General features: G+C 47.4%; 1 long non-coding RNA gene across 1 annotated transcript; it reads right to left on the reverse strand.

Annotated features, from left to right (window-relative positions):
• Window positions 1–14,621: 14,621 nt before the first annotated feature.
• Window positions 14,622–23,293, reverse strand: LOC114440195 (uncharacterized). The gene is made up of 3 exons (XR_003671104.1): window positions 23,166–23,293; window positions 15,840–15,966; window positions 14,622–14,760 (listed from the first exon to the last, which is right to left on the reverse strand). It is a non-coding gene; the product is annotated as an uncharacterized LOC114440195 (long non-coding RNA).
• Window positions 23,294–26,439: the final 3,146 nt, after the last annotated feature.

Consider the following 26,439-nt stretch of genomic DNA (forward strand, 5'->3'; position numbering starts at 1 on the left):
TATTCTGAAGACTTTATTCTTATAATGTAACAAAGTAATTGTGCAACTGGTGTAATAAATATCAAAATACTTTAATTTATAAGCTTTGCTCTTTTTCTAGTGATAAACATTAATAAACTGGAAGGTTTATGCTTAAAAGAAATAACCACACACGCACTACATCGCATCACTTATAGGAACTCCCCCAAGGCTGCGTGCTCAGTCCACTGCTGTACACCCTCTTCACCTACGACTGCGTCCCCTCCCAGAGTAACACGTCCATCATCAACTTTGCTGATGACACAACCGTCATCGAGCTGATCACTGGAGGAGGCAGCCTACAGGCAGGAGGCGGCTCAGCTGGTGTCCTGGTGCCAGGAAAATAATAATCTCTCCTTAAACGCTGAGAAGACTAAGGAGATGATTATTGACCCAAGGAAGGGGAGAGACCAGCACGCCCCACTTTACATCAACGAGGCCCAGGTAGAGAGGGTGAAAACCTTCAAGCTCCTCGGTACCCACATCAGTGAGGATCTCACCTGGGCTCACAACACGCGGCAGATCATCAAGAAGGCTCAGCAGAGGCTCTTCTTTCTCAGGAAGCTGAGGACATTTGGATTATCCTTCAAACTCCTCAGCAACTTCTACAGATGCACAGTGGAGAGCGTCCTGACAAACTCCACCATGGGTATGGGAACTGCACCGTCCAGGACAGGAAGGCTCTCCAGGGTGTCATTAAAACGGCAAGATTCATCTGTGAAGCAGCCTTCCGACCTCTACAGGACATCTACAATGCCCGGGTCCCAAAGAGGGCCCACAACATCATCAAAGACCACACTCACCCACAGCACACACTGTTCACACTCCTGCCGTCTATTGTCTTTTATCTTAGTTGTGTACAAAGTCATGTGAAGGGAACTCGCAAAGTAAGAATTTCATTGCTCAGTGTAACCTCTGTTGTGCATTTGACAATAAACTTCTTGAATCTTGAATCACTTCAACTAGACATAATGCTCTAATTCCAAACGACCAGTAGGTGGCAGAAGAGACTAAGAAACAGATAGAATTCCAGTCATACACATCAAAATGTGGCGATCCACTCTCTCATTATGATTTACAAACATCAGCTTTGCGTGGATTAGACTAAAAACCATAAAGGAAAAAAAAGAAAAACATAACGCCCCCCCCCCTTACATCGTTTACATCTAAGCAGCCATGGTGCCCCAAAGCTACATGTTCAGCCTCACCTGAGTGGAATTAAAATGAGCTAGTAAGACATTTTTTCAGTGGACAACACCCTGATGCTTCAGAGCTTTACAGGTTTGTACTACTGGACCTTCACCCTCTTCCTTCATGTACCTCATCTCCAGTGAAGCCAGGGAAGTGCTCATCTCTCTCAGCACAGCCTGGATGTCTTCAGGATGTCTTTGGTCTTTGGTTGACTCAATTGTTCAGAAACTTCAGGGTCAGACTGGTTGAAGTCGGCCTGTAGAGAGAGAGAGAGAGAGAGAGAGCAGGTTAGCACCAACAATGACACATACTTCATTTTCATCTTCTTTATCAAAGACCATGTGGCTGCTTCTTGTGGTTTGTGTCCTGGCTATAATCGAGGAGTGTCAAATTAATCATTACGAAACTGTTTTGATATTTTCCAGAATCACCTGTTGTATGTCCTTATGAACCGAACGTTTGGTAAAATACAGTAAAATGATGTGTCAAAGTTTCACCAAGGCAGCACAGAAGGAAACATAATCCTCACAAACACCTTTTTTACAGCCTGTGTAACAGCTGTGGAGACATCAGAAAGAATCGAGACGCTTTATTGTCATAGAACAACGGGATTTGGCCCGAAAGCTCAGAAAAGGCAAAAGACATGAATACAAAAAACACAATAATACTCAAAACAGCTACTTTGCAGTAATGACATGGTCAAGTCCAGCACGATGTTATAAAGTGCAGCGTAGTGCATACAAGCATATAGACTTTAGCACAGGGTGTGAATGTGTGTCAATACAATTAGCCTTGGGATGCTGTGGACAGGTAACAAAACAGTATTATTATAGTTATTATTATTATAGTTTGCACACAAACGGCGCAACCATGTTGACAGTTAGCTAGCTAGCTAGCTAGCTAGTTGTTAAAATCACAAATCTGAATGCCGTGAATATACTGAAACGTCTCATGTGTACTAACCGGGTGAAGTTACCATGGAGACGGCGTACACCACAATGAAAACATACACTTATAAATATTCTCCTGTTCATTAAATATGTTGCTTTAATCACTTTGCCTCACGGTAACCCGTTATAAATCACGTTACTCCTTCACTTTGCTAGCCGAAGCTAAGAAGCTAACGCAAACGTCGGCTAATATAGCGGCTATGCTAGCTTACGTAATTAACGTGAAAGGCTCCAACAGATGCATATGGACGTGTTACAAGGGGGCGTGGCTAAATGATGACAATCATACGCTCATCATTGAATTTTAACTTTATGATGTCATAAAATAACTTTTACCATAGTGATGTGTAAACACACAGAGCGACACTCATTTGGAACACTCAGTGATTCAGGTATTCAGGATTATTACCATTGAGAGAGGACCATTTCTTCACCTACTGAAGAACACAGGAGCACAGTGTTTGCAGCATTCAGGATTATTACCATTCAAGAACATATCTTCACCTGAAGATATCTTCAGGAGCACAGTGTCTCCAGCGTCCACCATGGATCACAGCAACATTCCTTCACCTACTGCACTAATGGGGGAAGAAATGATGTTGAACAGTCCGCTAACTTGCAAGGTTCTGCAGAGCCTGAGGGCTGCTCTGCTACGCTCAGAGCAGGAAAACACTGAGCTGCGTGCCGACCTGGCTGCTCTGAAACAGCAGATGCAGCAGTCTCTGGAAGTCCAGCAGAAACAGACTGAAACATTGGCTCAACAGTTTCAGGCACAGCTGGACCAGGCCACCTCTGCAACCCTGACCGAAGACTTCAGAAAGGACCAATGCTTTTACAAATGTGCAGACCTGGCAAATGATGTTTGCACACTGCAAAGCCAACTGGACCAGGCCAACCAGACTGTCCTGGAAAGAGACAGTCTGATCCAAAAACTGGCAGAGGAGAGGTCTTTCTTAGTGGAGGAGCTAAACAGGTGGCCGCAGAAAGAAAAGACAGAACAGGAGGAGGCAGCTGATGCAGGCAAGAGAGAACTGGAGGAAAGGCAGAAACTTGAAAAGGACAGAGAAGACCTTCAGAACAAGCTGTCAGAGAAGGAGGCAGACATCATCTGTCTGCAGCAGTCTCTGGAAGTCCAGCAGAAACAGACTGAAACATTGGCTCAACAGTTTCAGGCACAGCTGGACCAGGCCAACCAGACTGTCCTGCATAGAGACGGTCTGATCCAAAAACTGGCAGAGGAGAGGTCTTTCTTAGTGGAGGAGCTAAACAGGTGGCTGCAGAAAGAATGGAGAGAACTGGAGGAAAGGCAGAAACTTGAAAAGGACAGAGAAGACCTTCAGAACAAGCTGTCAGAGAAGGAGGCAGACATCATCTGTCTGCAGCAGTCTCTGGAAGTCCAGCAGAAACAGACTGAAACATTGGCTCAACAGTTTCAGGCACAGCTGGACCAGGCCAACCAGACTGTCCTGCATAGAGACGGTCTGATCCAAAAACTGGCAGAGGAGAGGTCTTTCTTAGTGGAGGAGCTAAACAGGTGGCTGCAGAAAGAATGGAGAGAACTGGAGGAAAGACAGAAACTTGAAAAGGACAGAGAAGACCTTCAGAACAAGCTGTCAGAGAAGGAGGCAGACATCATCTGTCTGCAGCAGTCTCTGGACGTCCAGCAGAAACAGACTGAAACATTGACTCAACAGTTTCAGGCACAGTTGGACCAGGCCACCTCTGCAACCCTGACCGAAGACTTCAGAAAGGCTGTTTTGCACGAACTGGACCAATGCTTTAACAAATCTGCAGAGCTGGCAAATGATGTTTGCACACTGCAAAGCCAACTGGACCAGGCCAACCAGACTGTCCTGCATAGAGACGGTCTGATCCAAAAACTGGCAGAGGAGAAGTCTTCCTTAGAGGAGGAGCTGAACAAGACCATTGCTGAAGCTAAAGACACAGGCTCAGACAGACAGAGGTCCAAACAGAGGAGGAAGAAAAAACATCTGAACGCCTCACAAAGGAGGAGCTGAAAAAGGCTAAGAGGCTGCAGAGACAACAGAGAAGGTGGAGGAGGAGGCTGACAAGAAAGAAGAGGAAGAACTCCCCACGAAGCCCTTCAGGCACCCCCCCCCCTTTCTGAAAGTTGTGCAAAAATCTCAGATTTTTACCTGTTTTTTTTCCCAGAATTCGACAATCATTCGACATCATTGCCAGAATGCAAAAATTGCACATATTTGTTTTGCATGTACAATCTAAATGTCCAACCTCTGACAATAAAACATAAACAATGCACATCTGTTTCTCTGTGTTTGTGCCATTGGGCTGCACTGATATGGTCTTTACATGTGATAATGTATTGTTTTTGTTAAGGCATTTGATTTGAGATTTCTTAGACATCTTAATGAAAAGTGCAAAATTGTTCCACTTCACTTGAATTCACAGAAAACAGTCATGACACTGTTATAAACTGATTTGACCTTGTAATAACACTTAATGACATCTTAATGAAAAGGGCAAGATTCATGACACAATTATAATGGTGTCATGACAGCCAATATCAAAACCAACCATATATGATAGCTTAATGTCATGTTAAAGATATAAAACAATACTTTCTTACAGTTTTAAAATTAGGTCTGCTATGTCATATATATGACAGGTTATGTTGTCTTGGTTAATGTCAAGTTGTCATAACAAAGACATCTGAAACAATGTCAACTTTGCATCAAAAGTGACATAATTTACCGATTGACACCTTATGACAGCTGTCATAAGCATTCATTGATGTTCATGACAGGTGTCATGTCATGATTATGGCAGCGTCATGTCAGCCTTATGCACACCCATTCAAATAAAGTGTTAACATACAATAATACTCAAAACAGCTACTGTGCAGTAATGACATGGTCAAGTCCAGCAGGATGTTATAAAGTGCAGCGTAGTGCATACAAGCATATAGACTTTAGCACAGGGTGTGAATGTGTGTCAGTACAATTAGCCTTGGGATGCTGTGGACGTTTGCACACAAACGACACAACCATGTTGACAGTTAGCTAGCTAGCTAGATGTTAAAATCACAAGTCTGAATGCCGGGTGAAGTTACCATGGAGACGGCGTACACCACAAAACATACACTTATAAATATTCTCCTGTTCATTAAATATGTTGCGGTAATCAACGAACACCGGCTAATATGCTAAGCTATGCTAGCTTAAGTAAACAACATCAAAGGCTCTAACTGGTGGTATGGATGTGGTAATAGGGGGCGTGGCTAAGTGATGACATCATAAGCTCTAAATTGACTTATTATGAAAGGCTCTTTATGATGTCATAAAAGAAGTCTAGAAAATATATAGCTGCGAGCTTAGTTCAGCATTTTACCATAGTTCAAGTGTACACACACGAGAGCGACACTCATTTTGAACACTCAGTGATTCAAGCATTCAGGATTATTACCATTCAGGAACATTTCTTCATCTACTACACTAATGGGGGAACAAATGATGACGAACAATCAAACAACCTGTGATATTCTGCAGCTCCAGGGGGATGCTCTGCTATGGTCATTGCAGGACAACTGTAAGCTGCATGCTGACTTGGCTTCTCTGACACAGCAGATGGCCCAGGAGCAGCAGTCAGGAGCAGACAGGAACATTTCTACACCTGGTTGCAGGATTCTGCAGAGCCAGAGGACTGCTCTGCTAAGCGCACAGGACGAAATCTCTCAGCTGCGTGCTGACCTGGCTTCTCTGAACCAGGAGATGGCCCTCAAGGAGCAAAACTGGGAGGAGCAGTCAGAAGCATCAAAGGAGGATCTGGCCATTAAGCAGAAACAATGGGAGCGTGCATTGGCAGAGAAGGAAGAGGACATGATTTCCCTTCAACGGTCTCTGGATGTGCAGCTCAAAGAGGCCACCGATGGAAATCGGCACCTCAGAGACACTCTGGAAGAGCTGCAGACCTGCAAAGCTTCTTTGACCTGTGAACTTAGCATTCTGCAAGCCCACATAGAGGAGGAGAAGGACATCATCATCACTCTGACCAGTGAAAAAGAGGCTCTCAACTACCAACTGAAGGAGAGCACAGAGGTGATGAAAACCCAACTCCTGAACTTGGAAGAGGTGCTCGCAGTCAAAGACAAAAGCCTTGAGAGCATGCAGCAGCTCCTTAACGACGTTAGAGAGGAGAAGAGGCACCTGGAAGAAAAACTCAGCAAGCCTCAGATGTCCAAGAAGGAGCAAAAAAAGGCAGAAAAGAAGCTGCAGAAAGAACGTGAGGAGAGGGAGAAACGGGAGAAGAAGGATCACAAGGAGAGGGAGAAAATGAAAAAGAAACAACGTGAGGAGAAGGAGAAACAAGAGAAGAAGGATCGCAAGGAGAGGGAGAAAATGGAAAAGAAACAACGTGAGGAGAAGGAGAAACAAGAGAAGAAGGATCGCAAGGAGAGGGAGAAAATGGAAAAGAAACAACGTGAGGAGGCAGCAAAAAGTCCTTCCAGATATGAGGAGCTGGCCTCTGAACTTTGCTCCCTGCAAAGCCAGCTAGAAACTGTGAACCAGACTATCCAGGAAGCAAACAGCATGCTGACCAGTCTGGCACAGGAGAGGATCTCCATGGAAGACAGGCTGACACAAGAGAGGAAGGAAAAGGATGAGGGCCTGGGCCAATGCTTTGACAAATGTGCAGAGCTGGAAAATGAGGTTTGCACACTGCAAAGCCACCTGGACCAGGCCAACCAGACTGTCCTGGAAAGAGACAGTCTGATCCAAAAACTGAAGGAGGAGAAGTCTTCCTTAGAAGAGCAGCTGAAAAGGAGTCTGCAGAAAGAAAAGACAGCGGCAGCTGATGCAGGCAAGAGAGAACGGGAGGAAAGACAGAAACTTGAAAAGGACAGAGAAAACCTTCAGAACAAGCTGTCAGAGAGGGAAGCAGGCATCATCTGTCTGCGGCAGTCTCTGGAAGTCCAGCAGAAACAGACTGAAACATTGACTCAACAGTTTCAGGCACAGTTGGACCAGGCCAACCAGACTGTCCTGCAAAAAGATGGTCTGATCCAAAAACTGGAGAAGGAGAAGTCTTCCTTAGAAGAGCAGCTGAACAAGGCCAACACGGAAACTCAAGCCGTCGGCAAGAAGCTTGGGCACGAAATGACCCAACGAACTAAAGAATGTGTGGAGTTCTTAAATATGGTACGCACTCTGCAAGCTGTCCTGGACCAGGCCAACCAGACTTCCAGACAGAAGTCTTCCCTGGAAGAGGAGCTGAAACTTGAGCAGCAGGCTACAAAGGAAAGCCTACAGAAGGCTCAGCCTCTTCCTCATGAGCAAGAGGAACAGGTAAAACTGCTCAGGGACAGTAACGACGAGCCCTCTTCAAAGGTTTCTGAACAGCAGAACCCCATCAACTCCCTGACGGCTGAAAACAAAGCTCTCCATGTGAAGGAGAGCGAAGCCAGGCTCAGACAGATGGAGGTCCAAAAGGAGGAGGACGCAACATCTGAACTCCTCACAAAGGAGTCCTCTAGGAGCAAGGCTGCAGAGACAACAGATAAAGCAGGAGAAGGCCAACAAGAAAGAAGAGGAGGAACTCCTCACACTCCTGTTCTATAAAAAACAATCGAGGCTGCAGAGACAATAAGACACGCCCCGCAGTATTAAAAGAAGGTGGATAAGGGGCTGCAGAAACGTACAGCTTACAAGCTGTCAACAATAGCTGTCAACTAAAACACCATCTGACAGTTGTGCAAAAAAATCTCAGTTTTACCTTTTTTTTTCCAGAATTCAACAATTCTGAGGAAAAAAGTACAGTAAATTCTCAGATTTAAATCAACCTTAACAAGAAGCCCTTCACACACACACAAACCCCCCCCCCCCAACACACACACACACAACTGAAAAGGAGGCACCTAAACCTCTGAAAGTTGTGCAAAAAAATCTCAGATTTTTACCTGTTTTTTTTCCCAGAATTCGACAATTCTGAGGAAAAAAGTAAAGAAGTACAGTGGTGGAGGGGTTTGAGTGCCCAGGTGATCCCAGGAGCTATGTTGTCAGGGGCCCCTCAGCAGGGTCTCCCAAGGCAAACAGGTCCTGGGATCACCTGGGCACTCAAACCCCTCCACCACTGTGACATTTGGTGGCGTGTCCACCATGTTATGCTGAGCTGAGCTGAAAAAATAAAGTTGCTGCTTCAAAAGCTGATGCAGTGATTTTCCTAAGGGGTGCCCAAACTTTTGCAACTTTTTAAGACTGTATATATACTTACACACACACTCTGTTGTGCTACTTATATAATATTATAAATATACCTGTGTTAAGGTGTTTTTGTGGAATCGACCCACTTCTCCTGTTCACCAGAACGTGCAGACCCACAGAAGCAGAACCACAACCCCCGCAGTATAACAACAACTCAGTTAGTTCAGCTGTGAGGAAGACTGTTAAACACACGTCTCAGGTGGGACGCCTTCTTTCCCTCCTGTGTCACTGCAAACACAAATCTGCTCTCACCTTCTTGGGTTTGGGCAGGATGGCACCGGAGGACGTGGTCACCGCTGTCCGGCTCGGTGTCACCGTCTTCCTGCAAGGCGTCAGCGGCGAGCAGCGGGCCGACGCCATGTTCCCAGCGTTTGCAGCAGCAGACATGTGGAGAAGGAAACGTTTGTGAAGGGAAACAGCGCCACCTCGTGGTTTTGCTCAGACGCTGCATCCAGCTCACCCAACGCCGTCCACACGATAGATATAAATTAAACCAGCTAATAAATCTATTATAAAAACCTCTTTGTGATGACATTTATTGTGCCGTTTTAAATTTAAGTCTGACTGAAAATGGTGGAAGAATGTTATTTGCTCCATTAAAAAAAATGTTATTATTTTTAATTTACATTGGTATAGATATGCAATTTTCCCGTCTGCTAACGACTCTGCCTCTGTGTGGAAAGGACTGAGGCAGATCACCAACTACAAGCCCAAAGCCCCCCACTCAGCTGACGACCTGCAATTAGCCTACAGTCTGAACGAGTTCTACTGCCGCTTTGATGGACTATCAGCCAGCCCTGACACCTCTCCACACACCTCTCCACACCCCATCAACACGGACATCCACATCAAAGATACCCCATCAGAGTCCTCCTTGCCCCCCTCCTCCTCCCCCTCAGGCTGTTCAGGAGACTGAACCTGTTATGTGGAATAAAGGAAGGGATCCAAATGCAGATCTCGAGGTTAGAGTCTTTATTACAAAAGGTATAACAAAAAACTTCCACTGAGGAGGAAAAACGCTCGTAGGTGCAGGTGCACGGGGAGGAACGGGTTGCTGGGTCTCACCGGGCTGGCGGCCTCCTGAAGGGGAGAAAAACAGGCGCGTTAATTCTGTAAGACAGGTTCAAAAATATTTCTAGGAGCTCAATCAGCTTACGACGCAGGGCAACTGAAGAACTGGTGAAGGTGGTAGAGGAGTGAAGGGCTTAAGAGCTGTCCAAGGAAGGTGGGGTAATTGAAGACAGGTGAGGCAATCAGCCACGGCTCCACCCAGCAGCCCTGACAACCCCGTAGCACCTGAGGAGAGAAAGCAAAACAAAAGCAGCCAGATGGAAGAGTACCAAAAAGGGTCCCTAGAGGGAGATGATGTCTCACCACACCACAGTACCCCCCCCTCGACGGGCGCCTCCTGGCGGACCCCCAGGTCTGTCTGGGTGTAGGCGATGAAAGTCCTTCACCAGGGCTGGGTCGTAGATGGCCGAACGGGACACCCAGGTGCGTTCCTCCGGACCATAACAATCCCAGTCCACCAAGTACTGGATTCCCCTACCCCGACGTCGGGAGTCCAGGAGACGGCGGACGGTGAACGTGGGGACCCCGTCAATGATGCGAGGGGCGGGAGGCGGGGTGGAGGGAGGCTGGAGGGCGCTGTCGGAGGCCGGTTTGATGTTAGAGACGTGGAATACTGGGTGGATCCTCATGGAGGAAGGCAGGGACAGTTTCACCGTGACAGAGTTGATGATGCGCAGGATCTTGAAGGGCCCGATGAAGCGGGGGGAAAGTTTGCGGGACTCGGTCCTGAGGGGAACATTTCTGGTGGAGAGGAGAACTGGCTGGCCCACACGGTAGGCAGGGGCAGGAATCCGGTGCCGGTTAGCCAGGCGCTGGTTCCGAGCCGTCGAACGGAGAAGCGCCTCCCTCGTACGTCTCCAGATCCCGCGGCAGCGGCGGAGGTGATGCTGCACGGAGGGGACAGACAGCTCCGTCTCCTGGGAGGGGAAGAGGGGGGGGAGATAACCCAGAGAGGCCTCGAAAGGGGTGATGCCGGTCACTGCGCTGCGCTGGGAGTTATGGGCGTATTCAACCCAGGGGAGAAGGGCGCTCCAGGTGCGCTGGTTGCTGGCAGCCACGCACCGCAAGGCGGACTCGACGTGCTGGTTGGCCCGTTCCGTCTGCCCATTGGACTGTGGGTGGAACCCGGAGGAAAGGCTCACCGATGCTCCCAGTGCCTTACAGAAGCATTTCCACACCGCGGAAGAGAACTGAGGGCCCCGATCAGAGACGACGTCAGAGGGGAACCAGCAGATCGGCCGTCTCCGAGGCAGAGGGTAACTTGGGTAACGGGATGAGATGCACTGCTTTGGAAAAGCGGTCAATAATGGTGAGAATGATAGTGTTACCGTCAGAAGGAGGGAGGCCAGAGATGAAGTCCAGAGCGATGTGCGACCAGGGACGCCCAGGTACCGGGAGGGGGCGGAGCAGGCCGGAAAGAGGGCGGTGGGAGGCTTTACCGCGGGCGCAGGCAGGGCAGGCGGTGATAAACTCCCTGGTGTCAGCCTCCAGCGACGGCCACCAAAAGTGCCGCTGGAGTAGGTCCACCGTCCGCCTGACTCCGGGATGTGTGGAAATATATGGTCAAACCTGGTCAAAATATATGTTTGTTTGCACATATGGTAAAAGTGTATGGTTGCTCATAGATCGAGACCTCTGACTGAGGCCATAAAGCATTCTGATGTTTAATGGTTAGTCTAGAAATTCGAACTGCAAACCCCTTAGTTGACCCCAAAGATGAAAACACAAGCTTGCCAAAGAGACAAGATATACTCAAGGTCGTGTAGCAGGAGGACCTGTGAGAATACACACACACACTCACATCAAAGATGTGAGTGGGAGAACTTCAATGTCTTTTAAGTTTCGTATACGCCCTCCACCTTGTGATTATTGAATATGCATGTTTCACTGAAAAACATTACCTTTTATGCCTTTCTATGTAAATGTAACCACACCTTGTTGTAAGATTAATAAAACGAGCCTAATGCATGGGACGGACAGAATGCAAATGGTCAGCTGCTGGAGCAGATCGAGGGGTCTGTATTGAGCTGTGCATTCTCCCTTTATAAAGGCGAAACTGAAACTGATCAGTACTGGTTTTCATTCAATGTTCTGTGCATCGGGGACGGAGTCTGGGAATCCGGGGTGACCAGATCAGGTCACAACAGATGACAAGCCCACCGGGCAGTGTGGGTCCACTGCAACACCTGGGAGCGTACAGAGGAGGGCACAAACAGGCGGTCAGGAGGACCGTTACCTGGGTCCGGCTCCGACCGTTGGGCCTCCTTGACCCGGGACTCAATCTCCCAGGAGAGGGATCCGACGATGATGGCCGGGGGGATGATGGCCTCCGGTTCCGTGGGGACCTCCGAGTCGGGAAACAGTCGGGAGAGGGCGTCAGGTTTAGTGTTCTTGCTGCCAGGGCGATAAGTCAGGGTAAAATTAAATCGGGTGAAAAACAGTTGCCAGCGTGCCTGGCGAGAATTGAGTCTCTTAGCTGACTGGATGTAGGCAAGGTTCTTGTGGTCCGTCCAAACGACAAACGGCAGCTCCGACCCCTCGAGCCAGTGTCTCCACTCCTCGAGTGCCAGTTTCACAGCTAGCAGCTCCCTGTTGCCGACATCGTAATTTCTCTCAGCGGGGGACAGGCGTCGGGAGAAGAAGGCACAGGGATGGAGTTTACCATCCCTCTCCGCCCGCTGGGACAGAACCGCACCCACCCCGGAGTCAGAAGCGTCTACCTCCACTATAAACTGTCTGGTGGGGTCAGGTTGAACTAAAATAGGAGGTGAAGCGGGCTTTGAGAGAGGTGAATGTTTGCTCGGCTAGGGGTGACCAGAAAAAGGGGCGAGCAGGTGATGTAAGCTGAGTGAGGGGGGACACAATCTGGCTATAATTGCGGATGAACCGGCGGTAAAAGTTAGCAAACCCCAGAAAGCGTTGAAGCTCTCGCCTGGAGGTGGGTTGCGGCCACTCCACTACCGCTCTGACCTTAGCCGGATCAGCCCTGATCTGACCTGCCTCAGCAATAAACCCCAGAAAACTAACTGATGAGTGAAACTCGCATTTCTCTGCCTTCACGAACAGCCTGTTCTCGAGGAGGCGTTGGAGGACGGCTCGGACATGAGAGATGTGTTCCTGAGGGTTGGCGGAAAAGATGAGAATGTCATCTAAATAAACAAAGACAAAACGATAAAGAAAGTCTCGGAGGATGTCGTTAATGAGGGCCTGGAAAACGCCTTTTCTTTACTGAAAACCTCAGCGAGGTCATGATATTCGGGGGGAACGGAAGTAAGATTAGGCGATGGGATCGGTTTGCAGCCGGAACGGGAACTAGGCGGAACGGCCGAGCGGAGGCAGTTGGTGTGACACCGAGGACTCCAACTGAGAATGCGGTTATTATCCCAATCAATGTGCGGATTATGACTCGAAAGCCAGGGGTAGCCAAAAATGACGGGGGAGTGAGGAGAGCGGATAATGAAGAATTCAATCCGCTCGTGGTGGTTGCCCGAGGTAAAAACCATGACAGTGTGATTGACAGAATAAAGAGACAAATAAATAAACAGGTCTTACCACTGTGACAGGGTGCACTGATTAGCAAGTGTTTTGGCATCAGTCTGGTGGAGGTGGCAGAGCTGAAGGAGCCTTTGGAGAGGTGGCAGCTCCTGCCCCCTGGCCAAGGATAGTGCTGCACACAGGGTGGTATGACATAAACAATATGCACCATGCAGAAGTATTTGTTGAGTGGATTGAAGGGCTGAATGGTAAGTATGGGTTGTACATGGCCGGTATGTGATATGGCTTGTCGCAGTGGGAAAGCTTGTTCCACAGGCTGATGATCTCTGCAGCCTGCTGATGCGTGACAAACGCATGGTGACGCAGTTCCACCAGAGCCATGGCCAGATCGGCAACCTGACGGCAGCCACCGTGACCATCTGGCCCAACAAACACATGCAAAGCACAGACATGACTGACGAATCCTTACAGTGTGTTCACACACAGCTGACCCTCAGAGAGAATGAGGAAAACAGGCCTTTGTAGTGCTCACAGTCTTATCCTCCTCCTCAGCCTGCTCCACCTCCATCCCAGGGCTGTCATCTTGGGATGGAGGACTCAGGGAGCTCTGTGCCTTGAAGAAGCGCACTGTGATGAGACAGGCGTGAAATCTCATCTGGAACCAGATTCTCCTCATGCCCCTCTTCCTTCCTTCTGCCTCTCCCTCGGCCACTTTCACATACTGAGTACCAGGATCCCAGTCAAGCTCCTGCTCCAGCACATGATATTACCTTTGACAACATCTAAACAGATGAAAAAGCTGACATAACAACAATAAAGATCTCTACTTAGTCCTCAAGCATACCTCTTTACCAGCCTGCTGCTGGGCATCTGAATCTGGGTTTGTGGTTTCGTCTGAATCAGGCAGAGAAAGACTGGAAGCCGCCGGCGGGCCGTCTCTGACAACTGACGAAGTAGAAACTGAAGTTATTTAAGTGTAGTAAGAAACATTATTGTGATAAAGTCGGTCGGTAAAACCACCACAACAACAGCAACAACAAAATGAAGAATGAGTCTTTGTAATAGGCGTCATCAACATCATCTGCAGCGGTGCAGCAGAATCCATGAGCACAGAATTACAAATTAATTGATCTTCCTGCCAGACAAACCCAAATACACAGAAGGAAGAATTTGAGAAGAAGGAAGTAACTGCTCGAAAAGAATGTTTTAATAACAGTAAAAAGAAATGTGCAAACTAAGAAAGCAAGCTGAACGTACTGGAATGAGCAATATAATAAATAAAGAATACTACAAATAGTCCTACACAGTCTGTCAAACCGTAAAAATAAAAGTGTAAAATACGAAATCAAGCTGAAAGTACCGGCATGATCTAAATTATAAATAGTACCAAAATCTGTCAAACAGTAAAAAATCAAATTTGCAAAATCAGAAAAAGACGTGTGCATAACAGTTAAGAGCAGTTAAGTGTTAAAATCAAATTGCAGGACATTGCAAACTAAAAACTAAAAAGTGTAAACACAAAACAGCCTGCGTAATATTTGCACTTCCAAAAACAAGCGATATCAAACTATATACAGCATTTACAGTAGAAGATTGCACACTGAAAACAAAAGTGCAAACATCACACAAAAAAAAGAAAATCACACTACAGGAGGAGGAGGTGGAAGAGAGGCTGGAGAGGCAGCAGTGGCAGCGGAGGAGGCAGGGGGAGCCGTCACAGTGAACGGGGGAAAAGCTGTGGTGCACGAGCTGGAGCAGGAGCGCTTGGACCACTGGCAGCCATGAAAGACAAGCATCTGTAAGCAAAAAAAAAGCATTTTCTCCACCTGCTTTAACTTGTCTAGAATATGTGTACAAACATCCTGACACATATTTTTGTACAATGAACACAGATAACACAGTCTGTTATTCTGAGGAACAGAAACAATGTTGCCCTTTGTACTATGTTTGAACTGCATGTTTACACAAATCAAAATATGCTTTCAAAGAAATCGATCTGGCTTTATTTTATACTTATGAGCCTGTATTAAACTCTCTCCCTGCTGTGCCACACTTTCTCCCCCTTCCCCCCCCCCCAAGGAACTCTGTGCACCAGCCACTTTACCCCATGAACTCTCTTGCACCTTAGTCGGCTCATACCAGTCACATATAAGCTGCTAATAAGTCCTTAATTACACAATTCCCCTGCACTGTTTACATCTGTGTCTTGCACTATTAAGATTTTTGCACTCACACTGCATTGTGCCTTCATTTTTGTGCCTTGTATTTTTGTGTGTGCCTCATCGTAGGTACATTTTTTACACTTTACAGTTATATGTTTATTCTTAAGTTGTTATTTATATGTTATATGTTGTGGAGATGAGAGCTATGCCTAAAATACGTCTATTGTCTTTTATCTTAGTTGTGTACAAAGTCATGTGAAGGGAACTCGCAAAGTAAGAATTTCATTGCTCAGTGTAACCTCTGTTGTGCATTTGACAATAAACTTCTTGAATCTTGAATCACTTCAACTAGACATAATGCTCTAATTCCAAACGACCAGTAGGTGGCAGAAGAGACTAAGAAACAGATAGAATTCCAGTCATACACATCAAAATGTGGCGATCCACTCTCTCATTATGATTTACAAACATCAGCTTTGCGTGGATTAGACTAAAAACCATAAAGGAAAAAAAAGAAAAACATAACGCCCCCCCCCCCCCCCCCTTACATCGTTTACATCTAAGCAGCCATGGTGCCCCAAAGCTACATGTTCAGCCTCACCTGAGTGGAATTAAAATGAGCTAGTAAGACATTTTTTCAGTGGACAACACCCTGATGCTTCAGAGCTTTACAGGTTTGTACTACTGGACCTTCACCCTCTTCCTTCATGTACCTCATCTCCAGTGAAGCCAGGGAAGTGCTCATCTCTCTCAGCACAGCCTGGATGTCTTCAGGATGTCTTTGGTCTTTGGTTGACTCAAATGTTCAATAACTTCAGGGTCAGACTGGTTGAAGTCGGCCTGTAGAGAGAGAGAGAGAGAGAGAGAGAGAGCAGGTTAGCACCAACAATGACACATACTTCATTTTCATCTTCTTTATCAAAGACCATGTGGCTGCTTCTTGTGGTTTGTGTCCTGGCTATAATCGAGGAGTGTCAAATTAACCATTACGAAACTGTTTTGATATTTTCCAGAATCACCTGTTGTATGTCCTTATGAACCGAACGTTTGGTAAAATACAGTAAAATGATGTGTCAAAGTTTCACCAAGGCAGCACAGAAGGAAACATAATCCTCCAAACACCTTTTTTACAGCCTGTGTAACAGCTGTGGAGACATCAGAAAGAATCGAGACGCTTTATTGTCATAGAACAACGGGATTTGGTCCGAAAGCTCAGAAAAGGCAAAAGACATGAATACAAAAAACACAATAATACTCAAAACAGCTACTTTGCAGTAATGACATGGTCAAGTCCAGCACGATGTTATAAAGTGCAGCGTAGTGCATACAAGCATATAGACTTTAGCACAGGGTGTGAATGTGTGTCAATACAATTAGCCTTGGGATGCTGTGGACAGGTAACAAAACAGTATTATTATAGTTATTATTATTATAGTTTGCACACAAACGGCGCAACCATGTTGACAGTTAGCTAGCTAGCTAGCTAGTTGTTAAAATCACAAATCTGAATGCCGTGAATATACTGAAACGTCTCATGTGTACTAACCGGGTGAAGTTACCATGGAGACGGCGTACACCACAATGAAAACATACACTTATAAATATTCTCCTGTTCATTAAATATGTTGCTTTAATCACTTTGCCTCACGGTAACCCGTTATAAATCACGTTACTCCTTCACTTTGCTAGCCGAAGCTAAGAAGCTAACGCAAACGTCGGCTAATATAGCGGCTATGCTAGCTTACGTAATTAACGTGAAAGGCTCCAACAGATGCATATGGACGTGTTACAAGGGGGCGTGGCTAAATGATGACAATCATAGGCTCATCATTGAATTTTAACTTTATGATGTCATACAATAACTTTTACCATAGTGATGTGTAAACACACAGAGCGACACTCATTTGGAACACTCAGTGATTCAGGTATTCAGGATTATTACCATTGAGAGAGGACCATTTCTTCACCTACTGAAGAACACAGGAGCACAGTGTTTGCAGCATTCAGGATTATTACCATTCAAGAACATATCTTCACCTGAAGATATCTTCAGGAGCACAGTGTCTCCAGCGTCCACCATGGATCACAGCAACATTCCTTCACCTACTGCACTAATGGGGGAAGAAATGATGTTGAACAGTCCGCTAACTTGCAAGGTTCTGCAGAGCCTGAGGGCTGCTCTGCTACGCTCAGAGCAGGAAAACACTGAGCTGCGTGCCGACCTGGCTGCTCTGAAACAGCAGATGCAGCAGTCTCTGGAAGTCCAGCAGAAACAGACTGAAACATTGGCTCAACAGTTTCAGGCACAGCTGGACCAGGCCACCTCTGCAACCCTGACCGAAGACTTCAGAAAGGCTGTTTTGCACGAACTGGACCAATGCTTTAACAAATCTGCAGAGCTGGCAAATGATGTTTGCACACTGCAAAGCAACCTGGACCAGGCCAACCAGACTGTCCTGGAAAGAGACAGTCTGATCCAAAAACTGGCAGAGGAGAAGTCTTCCTTAGAGGAGGAGCTAAAAAGGTGGCCGCAGAAAGAAAAGACAGAACAGGAGGAGGCAGCTGATGCAGGCAAGAGAGAACTGGAGGAAAGACAGAAACTTGAAAAGGACAGAGAAGACCTTCAGAACAAGCTGTCAGAGAAGGAGGCAGACATCATCTGTCTGCAGCAGTCTCTGGAAGTCCAGCAGAAACAGACTGAAACATTGGCTCAACAGTTTCAGGCACAGCTGGACCAGGCCAACCAGACTGTCCTGCATAGAGACGGTCTGATCCAAAAACTGGCAGAGGAGAGGTCTTTCTTAGTGGAGGAGCTAAACAGGTGGCTGCAGAAAGAATGGAGAGAACTGGAGGAAAGACAGAAACTTGAAAAGGACAGAGAAGACCTTCAGAACAAGCTGTCAGAGAAGGAGGCAGACATCATCTGTCTGCAGCAGTCTCTGGAAGTCCAGCAGAAACAGACTGAAACATTGACTCAACAGTTTCAGGCACAGTTGGACCAGGCCACCTCTGCAACCCTGACCGAAGACTTCAGAAAGGCTGTTTTGCACGAACTGGACCAATGCTTTAACAAATCTGCAGAGCTGGCAAATGATGTTTGCACACTGCAAAGCCAACTGGACCAGGCCAACCAGACTGTCCTGCATAGAGACGGTCTGATCCAAAAACTGGCAGAGGAGAAGTCTTCCTTAGAGGAGGAGCTGAACAAGACCATTGCTGCAGCTAAAGACACAGGCTCAGACAGACAGAGGTCCAAACAGAGGAGGAAGAAAAAACATCTGAACGCCTCACAAAGGAGGAGCTGAAAAAGGCTAAGAGGCTGCAGAGACAACAGAGAAGGTGGAGGAGGAGGCTGACAAGAAAGAAGAGGAAGAACTCCCCACGAAGCCCTTCAGGCACCCCCCCCCCCCTTTCTGAAAGTTGTGCAAAAATCTCAGATTTTTACCTGTTTTTTTCCCAGAATTCGACAATCATTCGACATCATTGCCAGAATGCAAAAATTGCACATATTTGTTTTGCATGTACAATCTAAATGTCCAACCTCTGACAATAAAACATAAACAATGCACATCTGTTTCTCTGTGTTTGTGCCATTGGGCTGCACTGATATGGTCTTTACATGTGATAATGTATTGTTTTTGTTAAGGCATTTGATTTGAGATTTCTTAGACATCTTAATGAAAAGTGCAAAATTGTTCCACTTCACTTGAATTCACAGAAAACAGTCATGACACTGTTATAAACTGATTTGACCTTGTAATAACACTTAATGACATCTTAATGAAAAGGGCAAGATTCATGACACAATTATAATGGTGTCATGACAGCCAATATCAAAACCAACCATATATGATAGCTTAATGTCATGTTAAAGATATAAAACAATACTTACAGTTTTAAAATTAGGTCTGCTATGTCATATTTATGACAGGTTATGTTGTCTTGGTTAATGTCAAGTTGTCATAACAAAGACATCTGAAACAATGTCAACTTTGCATCAAAAGTGACATAATTTACCGATTGACACCTTATGACAGCTGTCATAAGCATTCATTGATGTTCATGACAGGTGTCATGTCATGATTATGGCAGCGTCATGTCAGCCTTATGCACACCCATTCAAATAAAGTGTTAACATACAATAATACTCAAAACAGCTACTGTGCAGTAATGACATGGTCAAGTCCAGCAGGATGTTATAAAGTGCAGCGTAGTGCATACAAGCATATAGACTTTAGCACAGGGTGTGAATGTGTGTCAGTACAATTAGCCTTGGGATGCTGTGGACGTTTGCACACAAATGACACAACCATGTTGACAGTTAGCTAGCTAGCTAGATGTTAAAATCACAAGTCTGAATGCCGTGAATATACTGAAACGTCTCACCGGGTGAAGTTACCATGGAGACGGCGTACACCACAAAACATACACTTATAAATATTCTCCTGTTCATTAAATATGTTGCGGTAATCAACGAACACCGGCTAATATGCTAAGCTATGCTAGCTTAAGTAAACAACATCAAAGGCTCTAACTGGTGGTATGGACGTGGTAATAGGGGGCGTGGCTAAGTGATGACATCATAAGCTCTAAATTGACTTATTATGAAAGGCTCTTTATGATGTCATAAAAGAAGTCTAGAAAATATATAGCTGCGAGCTTAGTTCAGCATTTTACCATAGTTCAAGTGTACACACACGAGAGCGACACTCATTTTGAACACTCAGTGATTCAAGCATTCAGGATTATTACCATTCAGGAATATTTCTTCATCTACTACACTAATGGGGGAACAAATGATGACGAACAATCAAACAACCTGTGATATTCTGCAGCTCCAGGGGGATGCTCTGCTATGGTCATTGCAGGACAACTGTAAGCTGCATGCTGACTTGGCTTCTCTGACACAGCAGATGGCCCAGGAGCAGCAGTCAGGAGCAGACAGGAACATTTCTACACCTGGTTGCAGGATTCTGCAGAGCCAGAGGACTGCTCTGCTAAGCGCACAGGACGAAATCTCTCAGCTGCGTGCTGACCTGGCTTCTCTGAACCAGGAGATGGCCCTCAAGGAGCAAAACTGGGAGGAGCAGTCAGAAGCATCAAAGGAGGATCTGGCCATTAAGCAGAAACAATGGGAGCGTGCATTGGCAGAGAAGGAAGAGGACATGATTTCCCTTCAACGGTCTCTGGATGTGCAGCTCAAAGAGGCCACCGATGGAAATCGGCACCTCAGAGACACTCTGGAAGAGCTGCAGACCTGCAAAGCTTCTTTGACCTGTGAACTTAGCATTCTGCAAGCCCACATAGAGGAGGAGAAGGACATCATCATCACTCTGACCAGTGAAAAAGAGGCTCTCAACTACCAACTGAAGGAGAGCACAGAGGTGATGAAAACCCAACTCCTGAACTTGGAAGAGGTGCTCGCAGTCAAAGACAAAAGCCTTGAGAGCATGCAGCAGCTCCTTAACGACGTTAGAGAGGAGAAGAGGCACCTGGAAGAAAAACTCAGCAAGCCTCAGATGTCCAAGAAGGAGCAAAAAAAGGCAGAAAAGAAGCTGCAGAAAGAACGTGAGGAGAGGGAGAAACGGGAGAAGAAGGATCACAAGGAGAGGGAGAAAATGGAAAAGAAACAACGTGAGGAGAAGGAGAAACAAGAGAAGAAGGATCGCAAGGAGAGGGAGAAAATGGAAAAGAAACAACGTGAGGAGAAGGAGAAACAAGAGAAGAAGGATCGCAAGGAGAGGGAGAAAATGGAAAAGAAACAACGTGAGGAGGCAGCAAAAAGTCCTTCCAGATATGAGGAGCTGGCCTCTGAACTTTGCTCCCTGCAAAGCCAGCTAGAAACTGTGAACCAGACTATCCAGGAAGCAAACAGCATGCTGACCAGTCTGGCACAGGAGAGGATCTCCATGGAAGACAGGCTGACACAAGAGAGGAAGGAAAAGGATGAGTGCCTGGGCCAATGCTTTGACAAATGTGCAGAGCTGGAAAATGAGGTTTGCACACTGCAAAGCCACCTGGACCAGGCCAACCAGACTGTCCTGGAAAGAGACAGTCTGATCCAAAAACTGAAGGAGGAGAAGTCTTCCTTAGAAGAGCAGCTGAAAAGGAGTCTGCAGAAAGAAAAGACAGCGGCAGCTGATGCAGGCAAGAGAGAACGGGAGGAAAGACAGAAACTTCAAAAGGACAGAGAAAACCTTCAGAACAAGCTGTCAGAGAGGGAAGCAGGCATCATCTGTCTGCGGCAGTCTCTGGAAGTCCAGCAGAAACAGACTGAAACATTGACTCAACAGTTTCATGCACAGTTGGACCAGGCCAACCAGACTGTCCTGCAAAAAGACGGTCTGATCCAAAAACTGGAGAAGGAGAAGTCTTCCTTAGAAGAGCAGCTGAACAAGGCCAACGCGGAAACTCAAGCCGTCGGCAAGGAGCTTGGGCACGAAATGACCCAACGAACTAAAGAATGTGTGGAGTTCTTAAATATGGTACGCACTCTGCAAGCTGTCCTGGACCAGGCCAACCAGACTTCCAGACAGAAGTCTTCCCTGGAAGAGGAGCTGAAACTTGAGCAGCATGCTACAAAGGAAAGCCTACAGAAGGCTCAGCCTCTTCCTCATGAGCAAGAGGAACAGGTAAAACTGCTCAGGGACAGTAACGACGAGCCCTCTTCAAAGGTTTCTGAACAGCAGAACCCCATCAACTCCCTGACGGCTGAAAACAAAGCTCTCCATGTGAAGGAGAGCGAAGCCAGGCTCAGACAGATGGAGGTCCAAAAGGAGGAGGACGCAACATCTGAACTCCTCACAAAGGAGTCCTCTAGGAGCAGCTGAAAAAGGCTAAGAGGCTGCAGAGACAACAGATAAAGCAGGAGAAGGCCAACAAGAAAGAAGAGGAGGAACTCCTCACACTCCTGTTCTATAAAAAACAATCGAGGCTGCAGAGACAATAAGACACGCCCCGCAGTATAAACAGAAGGTGGATAAGGGGCTGCAGAAACGTACAGTTTACAAGCTGTCAACAATAGCTGTCAACTAAAACACCATCTGACAGTTGTGCAAAAAAATCTCAGTTTTACCGTTTTTTTTCCAGAATTCAACAATTCTGAGGAAAAAAGTACAGTAAATTCTCAGATTTAAATCAACCTTAACAAGAAGCCCTTCACACACACACACAACCCCCCCCCCCCCAACACACACACACACAACTGAAAAGGAGGCACCTAAACCTCTGAAAGTTGTGCAAAAAAATCTCAGATTTTTACCTGTTTTTTTCCCAGAATTCGACAATTCTGAGGAAAAAGGTAAAGAAGTACAGTGGTGGAGGGGTTTGAGTGCCCAGGTGATCCCAGGAGCTATGTTGTCAGGGGCCCCTCAGCAGGGTCTCCCAAGGCAAACAGGTCCTGGGTGATGGGTCAGACTAAGAGCGGTCCAAAGAACTCCTTATAAAGAGAATGACACCAAGGAAACGTGGCTGTATGTCTGATTACTTTACTGTTATCTTCATCGAGGTATGTGAAAGCACATCTGGACAAGAAAGAAGCATTTTGGAAAGAAATACTGTGAGATGAGCCTGAGATAGAGTTCTTTGGTCACAACCAGAGGAGGTATACATGGTGGAAACCGCACACTGAACTCCATGAGAGGAATTTATGGCCTACTGTGACATTTGGTGGCGTGTCCACCATGTTATGCTGAGCTGAGCTGAAAAAATAAAGTTGCTGCTTCAAAAGCTGATGCAGTGATTTTCCTAAGGGGTGCCCAAACTTTTGCAACTTTTTAAGACTGTATATATACTTACACACACACTCTGTTGTGCTACTTATATAATATTATAAATATACCTGTGTTCAGGTGTTTTTGTGGAATCGACCCACTTCTCCTGTTCACCAGAACGTGCAGACCCACAGAAGCAGAACCACAACCCCCGCAGTATAACAACAACTCAGTTAGTTCAGCTGTGAGGAAGACTGTTAAACACACGTCTCAGGTGGGACGCCTTCTTTCCCTCCTGTGTCACTGCAAACACAAATCTGCTCTCACCTTCTTGGGTTTGGGCAGGATGGCACCGGAGGACGTGGTCACCGCTGTCCGGCTCGGTGTCACCGTCTTCCTGCAAGGCGTCAGCGGCGAGCAGCGGGCCGACGCCATGTTCCCAGCGTTTGCAGCAGCAGACATGTGGAGAAGGAAACGTTTGTGAAGGGAAACAGCGCCACCTCGTGGTTTTGCTCAGACGCTGCATCCAGCTCACCCACCGCCGTCCACACGATAGATATAAATTAAACCAGCTAATAAATCTATTATAAAAACCTCTTTGTGATGACATTTATTGTGCCGTTTTAAATTTAAGTCTGACTGAAAATGGTGGAAGAATGTTATTTGCTCCATTAAAAAAAAATGTTATTATTTTTAATTTACATTGGTATAGATATGCAATTTTCCCGTCTGCTAACGACTCTGCCTCTGTGTGGAAAGGACTGAGGCAGATCACCAACTACAAGCCCAAAGCCCCCCACTCAGCTGACGACCTGCAATTAGCCAACAGTCTGAACGAGTTCTACTGCCGCTTTGATGGACTATCAGCCAGCCCTGACACCTCTCCACACACCTCTCCACACCCCATCAACACGGACATCCACATCAAAGATACCCCATCAGAGTCCTCCTTGCCCCCCTCCTCCTCCCCTTCAGGCTGTTCAGGAGACTGAACCTGTTATGTGGAATAAAGGAAGGGATCCAAATGCAGATCTCGAGGTTAGAGTCTTTATTACAAAAGGTATAACAAAAAACTTCCACTGAGGAGGAAAAACGCTCGTAGGTGCAGGTGCACGGGGAGGAACGGGTTGCTGGGTCTCGCCGGGCTGGCGGCCTCCTGAAGGGGAGAAAAACAGGCGCGTTAATTCTGTAAGACAGGTTCAAAAATATTTCTAGGAGCTCAATCAGCTTACGACGCAGGGCAACTGAAGAACTGGTGAAGGTGGTAGAGGAGTGAAGGGCTTAAGAGCTGTCCAAGGAAGGTGGGGTAATTGAAGACAGGTGAGGCAATCAGCCACGGCTCCACCCAGCAGCCCTGACAACCCCGTAGCACCTGAGGAGAGAAAGCAAAACAAAAGCAGCCAGATGGAAGAGTACCAAAAAGGGTCCCTAGAGGGAGATGATGTCTCACCACACCACAGTACCCCCCCCCTCGACGGGCGCCTCCTGGCGGACCCCCAGGTCTGTCTGGGTGTAGGCGATGAAAGTCCTTCACCAGGGCTGGGTCGTAGATGGCCGAACGGGACACCCAGGTGCGTTCCTCCGGACCATAACCCTCCCAGTCCACCAAGTACTGGATTCCCCTACCCCGACGTCGGGAGTCCAGGAGACGGCGGACGGTGAACGTGGGGACCCCGTCAATGATGCGAGGGGCGGGAGGCGGGGTGGAGGGAGGCTGGAGGGCGCTGTCGGAGGCCGGTTTGATGTTAGAGACGTGGAATACTGGGTGGATCCTCATGGAGGAAGGCAGGGACAGTTTCACCGTGACAGAGTTGATGATGCGCAGGATCTTGAAGGGCCCGATGAAGCGGGGGGAAAGTTTGCGGGACTCGGTCCTGAGGGGAACATTTCTGGTGGAGAGGAGAACTGGCTGGCCCACACGGTAGGCAGGGGCAGGAATCCGGTGCCGGTTAGCCAGGCGCTGGTTCCGAGCCGTCGAACGGAGAAGCGCCTCCCTCGTACGTCTCCAGATCCCGCGGCAGCGGCGGAGGTGATGCTGCACGGAGGGGACAGACAGCTCCGTCTCCTGGGAGGGGAAGAGGGGGGGGAGATAACCCAGAGAGGCCTCGAAAGGGGTGATGCCGGTCGCTGCGCTGCGCTGGGAGTTATGGGCGTATTCAACCCAGGGGAGAAGGGCGCTCCAGGTGCGCTGGTTGCTGGCAGCCACGCACCGCAAGGCGGACTCGACGTGCTGGTTGGCCCGTTCCGTCTGCCCATTGGACTGCGGGTGGAACCCGGAGGAAAGGCTCACCGATGCTCCCAGTGCCTTACAGAAGCATTTCCACACCGCGGAAGAGAACTGAGGGCCCCGATCAGAGACGACGTCAGAGGGGAACCAGCAGATCGGCCGTCTCCGAGGCAGAGGGTAACTTGGGTAACGGGATGAGATGCACTACTTTGGAAAAGCGGTCAATAATGGTGAGAATGATAGTGTTACCGTCAGAAGGAGGGAGGCCAGAGATGAAGTCCAGAGCGATGTGCGACCAGGGACGCCCAGGTACCGGGAGGGGGCGGAGCAGGCCGGAAAGAGGGCGGTGGGAGGCTTTACCGCGGGCGCAGGCAGGGCAGGCGGTGATAAACTCCCTGGTGTCAGCCTCCAGCGACGGCCACCAAAAGTGCCGCTGGAGTAGGTCCACCGTCCGCCTGACTCCGGGATGTGTGGAAATATATGGTCAAACCTGGTCAAAATATATGTTTGTTTGCACATATGGTAAAAGTGTATGGTTGCTCATAGATCGAGACCTCTGACTGAGGCCATAAAGCATTCTGATGTTTAATGGTTAGTCTAGAAATTCGAACTGCAAACCCCTTAGTTGACCCCAAAGATGAAAACACAAGCTTGCCAAAGAGACAAGATATACTCAAGGTCGTGTAGCAGGAGGACCTGTGAGAATACACACACACACTCACATCAAAGATGTGAGTGGAGAACTTCAATGTCTTTTAGTTTCGTATACGCCCTCCACCTTGTGATTATTGAATATGCATGTTTCACTGAAAAACATTACCTTTTATGCCTTTCTATGTAAATGTAACCACACCTTGTTGTAAGATTAATAAAACGAGCCTAATGCATGGGACGGACAGAATGCAAATGGTCAGCTGCTGGAGCAGATCGAGGGGTCTGTATTGAGCTGTGCATTCTCCCTTTATAAAGGCGAAACTGAAACTGATCAGTACTGGTTTTCATTCAATGTTCTGTGCATCGGGGACGGAGTCTGGGAATCCGGGGTGACCAGATCAGGTCACAACAGATGACAAGCCCACCGGGCAGTGTGGGTCCACTGCAACACCTGGGAGCGTACAGAGGAGGGCACAAACAGGCGGTCAGGAGGACCGTTACCTGGGTCCGGCTCCGACCGTTGGGCCTCCTTGACCCGGGACTCAATCTCCCAGGAGAGGGATCCGACGATGATGGCCGGGGGGATGATGGCCTCCGGTTCCGTGGGGACCTCCGAGTCGGGAAACAGTCGGGAGAGGGCGTCAGGTTTAGTGTTCTTGCTGCCAGGGCGATAAGTCAGGGTAAAATTAAATCGGGTGAAAAACAGTTGCCAGCGTGCCT

The sequence above is a fragment of the Parambassis ranga genome, chromosome 8, assembly GCF_900634625.1.
Source record: "Parambassis ranga chromosome 8, fParRan2.1, whole genome shotgun sequence".
NCBI classification, from domain to species: domain Eukaryota; kingdom Metazoa; phylum Chordata; class Actinopteri; family Ambassidae; genus Parambassis; species Parambassis ranga.